Source organism: Pseudorca crassidens, chromosome X (genome assembly GCF_039906515.1).
Source record: "Pseudorca crassidens isolate mPseCra1 chromosome X, mPseCra1.hap1, whole genome shotgun sequence".
Classification (NCBI taxonomy): Eukaryota; Metazoa; Chordata; class Mammalia; order Artiodactyla; family Delphinidae; genus Pseudorca; species Pseudorca crassidens.
This window is the reverse complement of record NC_090317.1, coordinates 85,716,333-85,731,223: the sequence shown is the minus strand read 5'-3', so window position 1 is coordinate 85,731,223 and position 14,891 is coordinate 85,716,333.

The following is a 14,891-nucleotide window of genomic DNA, read 5'->3' as shown; positions in this document are numbered from 1 at the left end:
CAGCAGGTGGAACAAGTGTGTTGCAGAGAAAAGTGTCCGACCCCAAGAGGCTAGTGCCCGATTCCTGCGGAAGGAATGGGGACTGGGCTTTGTTCACGGCAGGTCTGTCTCCACACCACTCACAGGGCAATCTCAGAGGTGGGGCTTGGGGAGGGCTGGCTCAGGAGCCTGGGAGAGGGTGAGCCATTCCTTTGAGTGTCATTCATTTATTCACAAATGCAGTGGGCTGCCAGTTACCTTTAGGACTTGGATGAAGATACAATGAGAAGCTTATCCAGACTGACAGTGGGAGGACAGGAATCCTCAGATCCTGTCTCCAGGAAGTCAGGCCTCCTGAGTGACCTTCACGGGGTCCAGAATGAGGCCCTGGAGTGCCATCCAGAGTGGAGGAGACAGGCCCCCTGCTAAGGGATGGAGGCTTAGCCCTAGGACTAAGGCTAGGGCTTTCTCGAAATGAACACATTAAGAAAGATGTAACAAAATAGGCGCAATAAACTTTGGAGGGTAGTGCTGATATCACCTCCACTTTACATGTGAGGTGACCTTTATGTCTTCTTCCCCTGTGTCCCTTCTTGAACTTCTGTGGGCTGCACTCCTAATTCAATGCTTTAAAATTGTTTCATTAGCAAGCACTTATTAAATTTTTATTATATTCCAGGAACTGTTCGAAATTCTTTACAAATATTAACTCACATAATACTCTCACAACAACCTATTGACGTAGGTAGTTTTGTTTTCTCCATTTTACAAATGAGGCACCTGGGAAACAGAGAGGTTTAGAAACCTACCAGAGGTCACACAGCTGGGAAATCATGGAGCCAGGATTTGAACCAAGGCCATGTGGATCCAGAGTTCCATCCTCGTAACCACATACTGCAGTGCCTTATGGTTTTCTTTTTGTGCTTGTGTGTGTGTGTGTGTGTGTGTGTACACTAGATTCCCAGGGTTTATTTACCTTATGACTGGAATTTTGTACTTTTTGAGCCCCTTCACCCATTCCCCAACCCCCACCACACCGCCCTGCCTCTGGCAACCACCAATCTGTGCTCTGTTTCTATGAGTTTGGTTTTTTAGATTCCACCTATAAGTGAGATTATTCATTCTTTACCTTTCCCTGACTTATTTCACTTAGCATAATGCACTCCAGGGCCATCCATTTTGTTGCAAATGGCAGGATTTCCTTCTTTTTGCTTTTGTTTTTGTTTTTTTGCGGTGCTTGGGCCTCTCACTGCTGTGGCCTCTCCTGTTGTGGAGCACAGGCTCCGGACGTGCAGGCTCAGTGGCCATGGCTCACGGGCCCAGCCGCTCCACGGCATGTGGGATCTTCCCAGACTGGGGCACAAACCCGTGTCCCCTGCATCGGCAGGTGGACTCTCAACCACTCTGCCACCAGGGAAGCCCAGGATTTCCTTCTTTTTTATGGCAGATCCCAAGCACCTCTTAAGTGCCATCCTACTTAATCCTCACTAAGCCCCTTGGAAGGAAACCCTGTCACCCCTGTCAGCGATGAGGACACGCAGGCCCAGAGAAGGCACTTAACTGGCTCTGTCATCCAGCTAGAGCAGGTGCCAACGCCCACAAGGACAGCAGCTGGGGCAGTCCTGGCACTTATGCTGCCCCAGCCCCTCCCAGGGTCTCTTCCCTGTCTTCACAGACCCAGCCCTGCACTCTGTCATCCTATCTCCTGCAGGACACTGAGCCCACTCCTGCTCTCAGAGACCCTCTCCCTTTCCCCCCATCCCTGCGGGAACTGCCCTGGACTCCTGGTCTGGGTCTGGATTTCATCTGGATCCTGGAGAGATTTTCAGTTCCTCCCTCACAGGGACTTTTTGAGAGACCCCTGTTTGTGGGCAGGAGCGAGGTGTCCTGAAGACACCTCTGCCCTTGCAGGGAGCTGGCAGGGTCCTGAAGGGATCCTCTGAGGCAGCACTGGGTGCTGGGTGAGAGGACACAAATGGGGTGAGGGTGTAACAGGCCCTGTGAATAGGGCTGGGAGAGGGGGCTAAAGAGGCCCCTGGGTGGAAGGGGAGGCCTGGTGGCAGGCGAGGGGAGGTTTGGAAACACACGTGTTGAGGTGTCCGGAAGTCCTTGTCCAGAAACCTGCACCATTCATGGTCTGCTGCCCACCTCCCCCCAGATGCCCACAGGAGACTTTCACTCTCCCAGGCTGCCTCCTGCTCACTCTCAACAACTAGGCACTTTAATGGCCTAGAATCTTGAGCTGAGGAGATTATCCTGGACAGGAATGTGGAGCTTTGGGTAAGGCATGCCCCACGTGTACTGAGGGTCATCATCCCCTGAGTTATGTAGATGCATAACCCCTAAATTATGTAGATTAAGCCACAAGTATAAGATACCATGCTCTGTGTGTATGTGTAAGAGAGAGACAGAGAAAGAGAGGGAGGGAAGGAGAAGAGACAGAATCAGAGAGTCAGACACAGAGAGAGGTGGAGTCAAACAGCCTCTCTGTAGGTTCATAAAAGGTAGTGATCTGGCCACTAGCAAACCCTAAAATCCATCCTACAATTCTAGGTCCATAAACGATCCATTCTAAGGAGGTCTCCCCTGACCTCTGGGGGTCATGGTCATAACTTGAGGCAGTGGCTTAGGGGCACAGGCTGTGGAGAAAGCTGGAGTTCTAACCTGGCTCCTCTACTACTTCCCATCTGCGTGACACTGCGCAAATCATAGAACCTTGCTGGGCCTCAGACTCTCACTTGTAAAATGGAGACAGTGGCAAGTATAACTCATGCAAAGCACTGGCACATGGCAAGCCTAGTGCAAACAGTACCTGTTATGATCAACATTGTCGCTATTATTATTATTATTACTTTTAGGTAAGAAGTGGATTTATTTAGAGAGAAACACACTCCACAGACAGAGTGTGGGCCATCTCAGAAGGTGACAAAGGCCACTATTATTCTTAAGGCCATCGACTGTTGCTGGATTTTTCTCCCTTGTGGGATGGGGACCTTGCTACTCTTAGAGATAAGCCCTATCTGTCCACATCTATGGACACATTTGGGGACAGTGACAGTCACCAAAAGGGCTTGGGGGTGGGAAAGGAGGTGTGATACACAGAATAATGACCCCCGCAAAGATGTCCACATTCTAATCCCCAGAACCTATGACTGTGTCCCCTTACAAGCCAAAAGGGACTTGGAGGATGTGATTAAGTTAAGAATCTTTTTTTTTTAACATCTTTATTGGGGTATAATTGCTTTACAATGATGTGTTAGTTTCTGCTTTATAACAAAGTGAATCAGTTATACATATACATATGTTCCCATATCGCTTCCCTCTTGCATCTCCCTCCCTCCCACCCGCCCTATCCCACTCCTCCAGGCTGTCACAAAGCATCAAGCCGATATCCCTGTGCCATGTGGCTGCTTCCCACTAGCTATCTACCTTACGTTTGTTAGTGTATATATGTCCATGCCTCTCTCTCGCCCTGTCACAGCTCACCCTTCCGCCTCCCCATATCCTCAAGTCCGATCTCCAGTCGGTCTGTGTCTTTATTCCTGTCTTACCCCTAGGTTCTTCATGACATTTTTTTCCTTAAATTCCATATATATGTGTTAGCATACAGTATTTGTCTTTCTCTTTCTGACTTACTTCACTCTGTAGGACAGACTCTAGGTCTATCCACCTCATTACAAATAGCTCAATTTCGTTTCTTTTTATGGCTGAGTAATATTCCATTGTATATATGTGCCACATCTTCTTTATCCATTCATCCGATGATGGACACTTAGGTTGTTTCCATCTCTGGGCTATTGTAAATAGAGCTGCAATGAACATTTTGGTACATGACTCTTTTTGAATTTTGGTTTTCTCAGGGTATATGCCAAGTAGTGGGATTGCTGGGTCATATGGTAGTTCTATTTGTAGTTTTTTAAGGAACCTCCATACTGTTCTCCATAGTGGCTGAACCAATTCACATTCCCACCAGCAGTGCAAGAGTGTTCCCTTTTCTCCACACCCTCTCCAGCATTTATTGTTTCTAGATTTTTTGATGATGGCCATTCTGACTGGTGTGAGATGATATCTCATTGTAGTTTTGATTTGCATTTCTCTAATGATTAATGATGTTGACCATTCTTTCATGTGTTTGTTGGCAGTCTGTATATCTTCTTTGGAGAAATGTCTATGTAGATTTTCTGCCCATTTTTGGATTTGGTTGTTTGCATTTTTGTTATTGAGCTGCATGTGTTGCTTGTAAATTTTGGAGATTAATCCTTTGTCAGTTGCTTCATTTGCAAATATTTTCTCCCATTCTGAGGGTTGTCTTTTGGTCTTGTTTATGGTTTCCTTTGCTGCGCAAAAGGTTTTAAATTTCATTAGGTCCCATTTTTTATATTTGTTTTTATTTCCATTTCTCTAGGAGGTGGGTCAAAAAGGATCTTGCTGTGATTTATGTCATAGAGTGTTCTGCCTGTGTTTTCCTGTAAGGGTTTTAATGGTGTCTGGCCTTACATTTAGGTCTTTAATCCATTTTGAGCTTATTTTTGTGTATGGTGTTAGGGAGTGATCTAATCTCATACTTTTACATGTACCTGTCCAGTTTTCCCAGCACCACTTATTGAAGAGGCTGTCCTTTCTCCACTGTATATTCCTGCCACCTTTATCAAAGATAAGGTGTCCATATGTGCGTGGGTTTATCTCTGGGCTTTCTATCCTGTTCCACTGATCTATCTTTCTGTTTTGGTGCCAGTACCATACTGTCTTGATTACTGTAGCTTTGTAGTATTGTCTGAAGTCAGGAAGCCTGATTCCTCCAGCTCTGTTTTTCGTTCTCAAGATTGCTTTGGCTATTCGGGGTCTTCTGTGTTTCCATACAAATTGTGAAATTTTTTGTTCTAGTTCTGTGAAAAATGCCAGTGGTAGTTTGATAGGGATTGCTTTGAATCTATAGATTGCTTTGTATAGTAGAGTCATTTTCACAATGTTGATTCTTCCAATCCAAGAACACGGTGTGTCTCTCCATCTATTTGTATCATCTTTAATTTCTTTCATCAGTGTCTTATAATTTTCTGCATACAGGTCTTTTGTCTCCTTAGGTAGGTTTATTCCTAGAGATTTTATTCTTTTTGTTGCAATGGTAAATGAGAGTGTTTTCTTGATTTCACTTTCAGATTTTTCATCATTAGCATATAGGAATGCCAGAGATTTCTGTGTATTAATTTTGTATCCTGCTACTTTTCCAAATTCATTGATTAGCTCTAGTAGTTTTCTGGTAGCAGCTTTAGGATTCTCTATGTATAGTATCATGTCATCTGCAAAGAGTGACAGCTTTACTTCTTCTTTTCCAATTTGGATTGCTTTTATTTCCTTTTCTTCTCTGATTGCTGTGGCTAAAACTTCCAAAACTATGTTGAATAAGAGCGGTGAGAGTGGGCAACCTTTTCTTTTTCCTGATCTTAGTGGAAATGCTTTCAGTTTTTCACCATTGAGGATGATGTTGGCTGTGAGCTTGTCATATATGGCCTTTATTATGTTGAGGAAAGTTCCCTCTAAGCCCACTTTCTGCAGGGTTTTTATTATACATGGGTGTTGAATTTTGTCAAAAGCTTTCTCTGCATCTATTGAGATGATCATATGGTTTTTCTCCTTCAATTTGTTAATATGGTTTATCACATTGATAGATTTGCGAATATTGAAGAATCCTTGCATTCCTGGAATAAACCCCGCTTGATCATGGTGTGTGATCCTTTTAATGTGCTGTTGGATTCTGTTTGCTAGTATTTTGTTGAGGATTTTTGCATCTATGTTCATCAGTGATGGCCTGTAGTTTTCTTTCTTTGTGACATCCTTCTCTGCTTTTGGTATCAAGGTGATGGTCGTCTCGTAGAAGGAATTTGGGAGTGTTCCTCTCTCTGCTATATTTTGGAAGTGTTTGAGAAGGATAGGTGTTAGCTCTTCTCTAAATGTTTGATAGAATTCGCCTGTGAAGCCATCTGGTCCTGGGCTTTTGTTTGTTGGAAGATTTTTAATCACAGTTTCAATTTCAGTGCTTGTGATTGGTCTGTTCATATTTTCTATTTCTTCCTGATTCAGTCTTGGCAGGTTGTGCATTTCTAAGAATTTGTCCATTTCTTCCAGATTGTCCATTTTAGTGGCAGTGTTGCTTGTAGTAATCTCTCATGATCATTTGTATTTCTGCAGTGTCAGTTGTTACTTCTCCTTTTTCATTTATAATTCTGTTGATTTCAGTCTTCTCCCTTTTTTTCTTGATGAGTCTGGCTAATGGTTTATCTATTTTGTTTATCTTCTCAAAGAACCATCTTTTAGTTTTATTGATCTTTGCTATCGTTTCCTTCATTTCTTTTTCATTTATTTCTGATCTGATTTTTATGATTTCTTTCCTTCTGCTGACTTTGGGGGGTTTTTTTGTTCTTCTTTCTCTAATTGCTTGAGGTGCAAGGTTAGGTTGTTTATTCGAGATGTTTCCTGCTTCTTAAGGTGGGCTTGTATTGCTATAAACTTCCCTCTTAGAACTGCTTTTGCTGCATCCCATAGGTTTTGGGTCGTTGTGTCTCCATTGTCATTTGTTTCTAGGTATTTTTTATTTCCTCTTTGATTTCTTCAGTGATCACTTCGTTATTAAGTAGTGTATTGTTTAGCCTCCATGTGTTTGTATTTTTTACAGATCTTTTCCTGTAATTGATATCTAGTCTCATGCCGTTGTGGTCGGAAAAGATACTTGATACAATTTCAATTTTCTTAAATTTTCCAAGGCTTGATTTCTGACCTAAGATATGATCTATCCTGGAGAATGTTCCATGAGCACTTGAGAAAAATGTGTATTCTGTTGTTTTTGGATGGAGTGTCCTATAATTATCAATAAGTTCATCTTGTTTAATGTATCATTTAAAGCTTGTGTTTCCTTATTTATTTTCATTTTGGATGATCTGTCCATGGGTGAAAGTGGGGTGTTAAAGTCCCCTACTATGAATGTGTTACTGTCGATTTCCCCTTTTATGGCTGTTAGTTTTTGCCTTATGTATTGAGGTCTTCCTATGTTGGGTGCATAAATATTTACAATTGTTATATCGTCTTCTTGGATCAATCCCTTGATCATTATGTAGTGTCCTTCTTTGTCTCTTCTAATAGTCTTTATTTTAAAGTCTATTTTGTCTGATATTAGAATTGCTACTCCAGCTTTCTTTTGGTTTCCATTTGCATGGAATATCTTTTTCTATCTCCTTTCTTTCAGTCTGTATAAGTTAAGAATCTTGAGCTGGGGAGATTATCCTGGATTATCTGGATGGCCCCTGTGTAACCACAAAGATCCTTATAAGTGGAAGAAGGAAAACCAATGTCCATATGACCAAATTCTGAGTCATAACAAAATCTTAACAAATTTAAAAGAATTGAAATAATGCACAGTATGTTCTCTGGCTGTAATGCAACTAAACTAGAAATCAATGACAGAAAAATATCTGGAAAATTTCCAAATGTCTGAAAATGAAAGACATTTGTAAATAACCCATGGGTGTATCAAAGAGTAAGTCACAAAGCAAGTTAGAAAATATTTTTAATTAAGTGACACTGAAAACACAATGAAACAGGGTTTGTGATATGCACCAAAAGCAGTGCTTAGAGGAAAAATTATGATTAAATACTTATGTTAGAAAAGAAATTTATAGGAGAGGAAAAATTTTCCCTTGACCCTCTTAGGGTCCTTGGCTGGGTCTGAAAAGTAAAATGACAAAGATTAACAGGAGAAAAGTATGTAAATTCATTTAATATAAATTTTACATGACACGGGAACCTTCATAAGGAAGTGAAGACCTGAGGAAACAGACCTGAGTAGTTTTATTCTAGGTTTGATGAAGCCTAGACAGTCATAGATAAATATGATAGGGTCAGAGAGCATGTGATAAGTGTATTAAACTGGGGGAAAGTTAGCAAGGCCTGTTTGTTCAGATTCTTATTAGGGTTCCTTTGTCTTCAGAGATAAGAATGCTCCTTTCCTCTGGGTATACAGAGGGCACTTCTCACATGAGGGTGTATGAACTGTTTCGGGGAGAGGGCAGGAGGAAGGTCAGAGTGACCTCCCTGCTTCTGCTGTTTTCTCCACTTCCTTCAGCTTAAAGTTTTCAATAGGCCAAGGTGCCTTATTTGGGAGCAGCATGTCCTGAACTCCATCAAGTCCTCCTATCAATGATCTAAGCTTCCACCTCATGAAATTAGAAAAAGACAAACAAAATTAAGCCAAGCTGAAGGAAGGAAATAATACAGAAAAGAAATCAAGAAAACAGAATAATAAGAGGAAAAAAGTCAATGAAACTAAACTAATTCCTTGGAAAGATCAATGAAACTGATAAAACTCTAGCCAGACGGACCAAAAACACAAACAAACAAAAATCAAAGAGGAGACAAATTACCAATATCAGGAGTGAAAGAGAGACAGAGGGGGAAATGGGGAGGTCATGTGTAATGCGTACAGGGTTTCAGTTTTGCAAAATGAAGAGTTTTGGAGATGGATGATAGTGATCATTCACAGAAATGTAAATGTACTTATTGCCACAGAACTGTACACTTAAAAATGGTTTAAACGGTAAAATTTGTGTTATGTATCTTTAACCACAATTTTAAAGTAAATAAATAATTGTTTAACTGAAGCAATGGTTTTTATCAGGACCCCAGAGCAAAATGTTTCGTGCAGGAGGGGGAGGCTGCTTACCTGCAACTGCTGCAAATGCTTGTCCTGCAATTCCAGGTGCCCAAGACCCTGACCGACCTGAGCTGAGCAGCCTGGAGGGGCTGGTGCCTCTTTGGGGAATTCATCACCAGATTCTCAGCCTCATGATTCCCAGCAGACACATCTGGTGGTCTCTGGTCATCCTGAGGCCTTTGTCCCTATGATATAGACCAATTTGTGCAACTATAAGCCTTACCTGGGGCCTAGATAAGTATCTTTTCTCTAAGGAGCCCTGGCTGAGGGGGGCTGACACCAGTCTTCAGCATGACTTCTGACCCAGCCACACAGTTCCTGACAAAGGTCTGTGATCCAAAGCCTGAGCAATAAAAAGATTTCCAAACACCTTTAATGCGTAAACTTGAGTGTAAACTGACCAGATGTCAGGGATTTATCTTCTTCCATAAGAAATAAAAAACCAAAAGCAACTCCCTACATTCCCTCATTCCCTGCATTTTCTGTCATCCTTTGAGTGCCTCTTCACCTATTTTTCTGAATCAAAGACAGTCATCAGGTGACTTGGGGGGAAAGAGCAAGCATCAGCCAGTTTTCCCTGGCTTTCAGCTCATTGAAAACACTTCAAAGTTGATACAACCTAAGAATTTCTGCTCCCATGGGCCATCTTTTGTCCTTTACAAAAGGTTATTGTCAAGGCTAGGGGACACCAGGGTTTGTAAGTCTATGGGCAACACACAACTTCAGTGCTCTGTAATCTCTTCCACTGGGAAGGGAAAAAAATGAATTTCCAAGATTTTGTAGGAAATTGCCATAATATTATTTTCAGAACTCAGTAAAGAGACCTTAATTGGATTAAGTGTATGTTTATATTTTAATCACCCATTAATTAAGAAAAAGTAGAAAAGTACATTTTTTTTTGGCCACACTGTGAGGCTTGCAGGATCTTAGTTCCCCAACCAGGGATGGAACCCATGCCCCCTGCAGTGGAAGCGTGGAGTCCTAACCACTGCACCACCAGGGAATTCCCTAAAAGTAGTTTTTTTTGTTTTTTGTTTTTTAAATTTTTTCATTGAAGTGAAAAATATAGATTTCCAAAAAATCTCCTGGAAATCAGGTAGCTAATATGAAACATTCAGTGGAAGGCTTGAAAAAAAAAGTTGAGCAAATCTTCCAGAAAGTTGAATAAACAGACAAAAGGAGTGAAACAATTTTTTTAAGTCTTAATAAAGGTGATCTAGAATTAGATTTTAAAACTTTCCAGATACTTAGATACTGAGAACAGAGGAAAAGGCAGAGAAAATTATCAAAGAAATAATGCAAGAATGTGCCTTAGAAATGAAGACCATGTGTATCCAACACAAATGAATAACGACTTAGACAAAGGCATATTACTGTAAAATTTCAGAATACCAAGTAAAAATAAAAATAAATAGTAGATCCCCCCAAAAAAGAAGACAACCCAGGGACTTCCCTGGTGGCACAGTGGTTAAGAATCCTCCTGCCAAGGCAGGGTACACAGGTTCGATCCCTGGTTCAGGAAGATCCCACATGCTGTGGAGCAACTAAGCCCGTGTGCCCACAACTACTGAGCCTGCACTCTAGAGCCCATGTGCCACAACTACTGAAGCCCGTGCGCCCTAGAGCCCGTGCACCACAACTACTGAGCCTGTGTGCTACAACTACTGAAGCCCACACACCTAGAGCCCATGCTCCACAACAAGAGAAGCCACCACAATGAGAAGCCCACGCACCGCAATGAAGAGTAGCCCCCGCTCATCACAACTAGAGAAAGTCTGCACCCAGCAATGAAGACCAATGCAGCCAAAAAAAAAAAGACAACCCAATAAAACATGTACAAAAAATGTGAACAGACAAGAATAAATGTGGATGAAAACTTAGCACATGAAAATAGGCTCAACATGTTGAAATGCAAATTCAAACCCCAAGGAGATGCCACGCACTCCTTTTAGAATGGCTAAAATTAAAAAGACTGACCATCCCAAGAGTTAATGAGGATGTGAAGCAACCCTCATACACCGCTGGTGAGAATGCAAAATTGTACAGCCAGTTTGAAAAATATTTTGGTGGTTTGGCACTAAAGCTGTAAAAATAAATAAATAAACAAACTCCTGATGAATTAAAGAGAAAGAATTTATGGGACAAGCAGAGCAAAGAAACATATGTATGGTGAATGTGAATTAAGACAGAAGACAATATTAAAAGCAAATAGATGGTTATAATGAGAAGTACATAGGGGTTCTAAGAGTCCTGGGTTGGAAACTAGCTGCACTGGGAACTAGTGATTTGACCTTGAATAAGATACTTCTCTTCTCTTCTCTTCCATTACTTGACCTATAAAATGAGGATAACAGAGCAGTGAGGTGTTTTTTTTTTAAGGGTAGTAACAGAGAGATTGAAATGTACTTATAGTGAAGCAGTACCTAGAGCACTCACACCATCCCCTGGGAGAAGCCATTCCTGACCACCTGGGTTACAGGGCTCTCCTCTGTATACTGAGCATCCCTTGGCCCTCCCCTGCCATGGCTCTCATCATACTTGTTCTATCATCATTATCTTCTGGATGGTTCTCTACTCATTAACTCTGAGCTCTTTGAGAACTTATATCCTGCCTGAATCAATCATTCCTATGTCCTCAGAGCCTGCCAAGCCCAGAGCAAGGAGCTTGATTCCCAGCAGGGGCTCAGACAAGATTGTTTTTTGTCTTTGGTTTTGGGTTTGGTTTGGTTTGGTTTGGCTTGGTTGATTGGGAGGTTTTGTCTGAGTGATGATGACACTAGATAATCAAGTTTAGAGGATGATGAAGTTCAGGACATGCTACTCCAAAATATGGCACCTTGACATGTTGAATATTTCCAGCTGAAGGAATTTAAGAAACGGCAAGTACAGGCAGGATTTTCTGACCTTTCTCTGAAACAGGTCATAAGACCCTCATGTGAGAGGTGCCCTCCCTCTACCCAGAGGAAAGGAGCATCCTTATCTCCAAAGACACAGGGACACTGACAAGAATCTGAACAGACAGGCCTTGATGTTTCCCCTAGTTTATTACACTCAGCTCACATTCTTTTTTATCTTATCACATTTTTCCAGGACTTTCCACTCTTCATCAAATCTAGCATAAAACGCTCAGGTTTAACCACTTCTTCGGGTCTTGTAAAACTCATATAAAACAAATTAATATGCTTTTCTCTTGTTATCTGTCTTTTGTTACAGCAGCCCCAGCCAAGAACTTCAAAGGGTAGAGAAAAAAGATATTTTTCCTCCCTATACCATTATTAAACCAGCATTTGGTTATTGGAAATAATACATTATAAACAAGAGATCATAGGAAATATCTCTTTGCAAACTTCTGTTCTCTTTGAGGGGGATGTGCAGGAAAGGGTTACCTCAGTGGGCCTGGGTTGCTCAAATCCTGCACATACCAAAGAAAAGCCTGCCTCCGGGATTGGCCCTTGGATGGCTCCCGAGAGATAACTTCTGAGCCCTTCAAATATTTTGCCTGATAAGAGTTTTTGCATCTTTGAGACCTTGGGCCATGCTGTACCAGCAGGATCAAATAAGTTTATCCTAACAATGTGATTTATGATGAATGTCTGGTTTTGCTCTGGGGGGATATGGTCTGAGTAACTGAGATCAGTCACATGAACTCTGCATGACTATGTGACTGACTCCTCGCAAAAAAATGGAGACCAAGGCTCAGATGACCGTCCCTGGTTGGCAACATTTCACATGTATTGTCCCACACCATTGCTGGGAGAATATACAAACATGTCCCCATGCAACTCTACTGGGAAGGGACCCCTGGGAAAGGAATCTTGCACCTGGTTTCTCCTGGACTCCATCCCATACACCTTTTCCCTTTGCTGATTCTAATCTGTATCCTTTCACTGTAATAAACCAAACCATGAATATAATAGCTTCTGAGTCCTGTGAGTCCTTCTAACAGATCATCAAGCCTGAGGGTGATCTTGGGAATCTCTGGCACAGGGAGCTTGTGCCCTTTACCCACACTCTTGCCAGAATCATCTAGTACCAGTGTACTGCCCACATTTATATTTATAATGAACCTTAGTCACTGCTATTTTCTCAGATCAGCCCCCAGGGGCTGCATTGGCTAATTCGCTAAAGCCTTCCCATATACAAAGGGGCTAAGGAACAGACTAGGCTCTCAATAAATACTTCTTGAATAAACACAACACTGCCAATCTGGTTATTTTAGTTTTAAGTGTAAGGCATAAATGTCACTCAGCCTTATATCAACAGAACCAAGTATGTGAACCCAGTGATCAGTGGGTGTGGGAAGTCCAGTTGACCTCTTTTACCCTCACGAGTCTCCTCTGCTTGTTTTCCTCCTGCTTTGTGGCCACCTCATTCATCACTTTTCTTCTAGGTTCCTTCCCTGTGTTCCTCCTTTGCACTTCAACTGCTCTTCTGTTTATGTGACTTGTCTGCCCCACCAGTGTAATATCCCCCATGGCAAACACCATATGTATCCATATGCTACCTCACTTATTTCACCACAGCAATCCTTTAGTGTAAATATTTTAATTCCTATTTTAGAAACGGAGAAACAGACCCAAAGGATATAGATACCTTTCCCACCATCACACAGTGCATGTCAGAGGCAGGATCGAAACCAATGGCTATTTCATGCCATGGCCTATAAGCAGACAGAATAGGTAGGACCCAAGTCGTTTGGCCTTAGCCAGTTACACTGCTCCCTTTCCCTCTTCTACCTACATTCTAATCCTTTCATCCAACTCTAAAGCCTAGGGACTTCTCACATATTTTGTAGCAAATTGGGATACCTTACATTTAGTCTTTTTATTTGAACCATAGATTTTCAGTCCTTTTGGGTCAGGAAATATCTTTAAACCTGTATTAAGAGGGAGAAATAATTGCATTTATTATTCCTTAAGCGGGATGGATTCTGAGCAGGGTCTTTTCTTCAGAACTGATTTTTGGGGTGTTAAGATAAAAATGCGAGCTCAGAGATGTAACTTGGCTCTCATTGTATATATTAATAGGGGTGTAAGGCTGGAATTGGGCAGTTGGGGGATTCTGAGTGTGATCTGTGACTGTCAGGCCAGTGGAGGATTTTGCAGAAGAAATAAAGAGATTTGTGGCTGCTCCCTCCCCACCTCTGAATAACTTGGAAGGATAGGGGTGTTTGCAGGGGATGTTGTGACATTTTGCCATGAGGCCTGTGGCATAAGTTTTTTTCTCTGTCTCTCCACAAACTGTCCCCAAAAGGTTTAGTGTTCTAGTTATACTTTTCTGTAGCACTATAAGATAAGCATGTTACTACTTTTAGATGTTTGTTTTTAATATCAATTATTTCGCCTGGAATACCATCTGGGGCAACGCTTCATCTGCAGTATGTGGTCTGTGTTTCACATATTGGGAAACCCTTCCTTCAAGAGGAGAACAAAGCCTTTTAAGTCAAACAATTTTATATATTTTTAAAATTTAAATTAAATCTTATAAAAACATCAGATTATAACTGAAGTCATCATATACAGCATCAGTTCTGTACTCAACACTTCAGGAGCTTTTACTCTGAGAAAAGAGCAAGTGTTTTGAACTTAGAACTCAAACCCCCAATCTGCTTTTTACTGGGGTCAGAGATTCTCAATTTTGAGAAAACTCTGACTTCCTTTTTGAGGACCTGATGAGGTCATACATGTACAGAATCTAGCACACAAAAATGGCTAACAGTACATACTCTATAAATGTGAGTTTTATAGTAAATCCTATTATTATTAGATAAAAGAACTCAATAAGTGAAGCTATGGTCATAATTGTACACAGCTCCAGGGTTGGTCAGCCATTCGTGACCATACAGGACAGATCAAAATCATCTAGGCAAGTTAACAGAGCCGTGACTTTTAACTTTCTGTGTAGAGGAGATTGATATCAGCATAGAAACAGGAGCAGGTAGCTTTCAGAGTGACAGCATCATTAGAGGTATCTTGCAGGGAAGATGGGCACCTCACAAAGTTTGAAGGGATGGCAACCTGGAGCTGCCCCTTCTGTCTCTACCTTTTAAGTAAAGTCCAATCTTCAAAGAGAAAGGCAATTCAGAAACAGCTGATCACAGGAGAGCCTGGCCCTACATTACTCACAGCCTTGAAGCTCTAGAGAATAGAAGCGGTTTTACATCCCAGCTCATTGTATGAAGCTAGCATAACCTTGATACCAAAGTCAAAGA